The sequence below is a fragment of the Hylobates moloch genome, unplaced genomic scaffold (assembly GCF_009828535.3).
Source record: "Hylobates moloch isolate HMO894 unplaced genomic scaffold, HMol_V3 SCAFFOLD_2, whole genome shotgun sequence".
NCBI classification, from domain to species: domain Eukaryota; kingdom Metazoa; phylum Chordata; class Mammalia; order Primates; family Hylobatidae; genus Hylobates; species Hylobates moloch.
The window spans coordinates 111,525,987-111,528,901 of NW_026652277.1; positions in this window are offsets into that span (position 1 = coordinate 111,525,987).

Genomic DNA, 2,915 nt, shown 5'->3' on the forward strand with positions numbered 1-2,915 from the left:
TTATTGAGGTGGAAAAAGTGCTCATAGTTTTTCATATAGTTGGTGGAGAAAGAACTACTTATAGGAAGGATTTATTAAATTATTTATATTAAAATATATACATTTCTGTTTTTTCACCTTTTTTCACAATAGTGCAATATGACATTTTTATGGCATTCAATGATTTCCTTACTTTGATGTGAAACTACATTTCTAAGCACCTATCATTCGTCTATCTATCTATCTGTCAATCATCTACCTATCTACAGGCTCCAGTTAGGAAGCATCCATTTCTCCCTAAATACAAATTTCTCTTTATTATTTCAGCAGTGCTGCTCAGTTTCCTCCAGTATGATTAGCTATCCTAGGTATTCACCTTGTATTTATTTGAAAAGGTTCTGTTGAAGCCATCCTTGACCTTTTAGGCCAGACATGATATATTTCTTCTCAAACTTCTAAGGCATTTGACCGTAAGAGAATCCTGATCAACAGTAAGACATGAATTTGATTCTCAATCCCATAACTGAATTATACTTTCTGAACCTTAGGCCTGTCATCTTTAAAATGAGACTATTAGATACTACTTCACAGAGTTGTATAGATAATGTGTGTAGAGCACTCAGAGTAGTACCTAAATTTGATTAAGGGCTCTATACCTGTGAGTTCTTCCTCCAGGCACTCTGTTGATATGGTGGTTCTCTAATTGCACTGAATAGATTTTAATGATGAATAATCTAAATCATTTTATTCCTTGTAGTGTGAGGCAGTGCCATGTATCCAGCAGTCGTTCAGTAAATATTTGTTGACACTGTGAATATAAATTCATTATAAGGAAATTTTGAAACAACTTTTAAATATCCTGCTGGGAGATATACATAAAATGGGACATTTCCCAGAATATACATGGCTTACTCTTTCTAGATGTCTTCATCCCTCTAAAATAATAACAATAACAAAAATGGTTGTTAATGCTATGGGCAACACAGAACAGGACTCTTGGTAAAGTGCACGTTAGTGATTTTTCAGTTGGTCGCCTACTCATCTAGTTAATGGTGCGAACCACAGAAGAGGCAGGAAAGAGGCTCACAAAATGGGACAGAAGTCTAAAAAAGGTTATGTGTTTTACCACAATTATGAAAGTAGCTGATGTTTTACAAAATGTGATTTCTTAATCAGCTAAAAGATGCCTTCTTGGGCAAAGGGAGGTGTGGTTGGGGAGATGACTTTGGGGGATTTTTTCATATGTTTTTTCATATGTTTTTCATATGTTCAGGAGTATCCTCTATGGCTAGCAAGCAAGCAAGCAGTAGAACAAGCAAACAAACAAAACGCCCTGAGAGAAGGGGAGTAGAATGTTTCTAGTAAGTTTCCTGTTAATTATACACCTAGGGACATTTCAGACCAAAGCAGACAACTCTGACCTTGCACATTTATTTTTAAAAATTGACAGTTAATAGTATAACAATGCAATACTCCAGTCACCACCAAGGTAAACAAAACAAAACAAAAACAAAACTGTTACTCTTTTTAGCCACTTATTTGGCTAAAATTGACTGAATAACAGCTTCAGAGGATAAAACAGGCACTGTGGTATAATGAGTGTATTAAACAACAACAACAACAACAAAACAAACAAACAAACAAACAAAACAGAAGCCTTGTTCGAATCATTTGAGAAACTAACTACAAACTAAATTAGAAAACAACTGAAAGGCCTGGCTTCTGCATTTAAATGATGACAGCTATTGGGCGCTCAGATAAGGAACTAAAAATGAACACTGCAGTATCATTAGTAATTGTAATATCAAATTTCACAAAACAAGCTAAAAAAATAGGAACTTTTAAATCTCATTGCCCTGAAGCCTCCACTGCAAAGGCATTTGTTTTGCATCATATCCTCATCAAAAAATAAGAAAGAAAAATCAATAGAACTGTCACTGAGTCATCGACACTTCTTAACTGTGTTCCCTTCCAACAGATGCAGCACCTGCTGTTGTTACTGATTCTGCACTCTTGCTTACCTCAGGAGTGATGATATTTACTAGTAATTGTAGGAATCCGAGCAAGATCTGACTCAGCGTCACAGAGGCCAATATATCATGCACCCCGTTGGTAAGGAGAAACTGCCAAATAAATGTTCTTAATTCACAATGGACAGATTATGAAACTGAAACACAAGCACTAGTACAGAAGCTGTGTAGGAGGAAAAGGGAGAAAGGAACGAGGAACAGAAAGAGGAAGAAAATGGCAGATGTAAATTTTATTCGTGTTTACGGTTCATGGTGCTGGGTTTTGATAAACCAGTAATGATCTGAATATGGTAGCCATATTTTTACCAATGTTTAAGGTCCATGTTTCACTTGGAGGTGAAGGGAGTCTACTTTGAATTCTGGAATAAGAAGGCTGTCACTATTTCAATCTTTTATTCTTTTCCTCTTTCTTCCCTCCTTCTTTCTTCTTTCCTTCCTTTCTTCCATCCCCCTCACACTCCCTTGCTCCCTTCCTTCCTTTTCCAAATTATATAATCCCTAAAACAATTTTTGGCTAAATCTTTTAATGTTTTCCCCATTATGGACCACTATGTGTGTGTCTGTGTGTGTGTATGTGTGTGCAGGTTCACAATTAAGACATCATTTTCAAAACTGTGTCTGTCCATTTTAAATCCTGCCCCTGAGGTTTTTTTTTTGACAGAAATTTATTTTTTTACTGTTTACATATTAAACCATTTAAGATTTTAAAACTGACAGGACATACCTACTTATGATAGTTTTTCACATCTTAATACTTGAGGATTTTTTGTTCTTATTTGTAATTAGGAAAAAAATTAAAATGTGACTATATCACATTTCCTTGGAATAATTAAAATAACTTTTGGAAAGTGAAAGTGCAGATAGCACAAACATAACCTTGAGAATGAGGGAAAAGAATAGTTCACT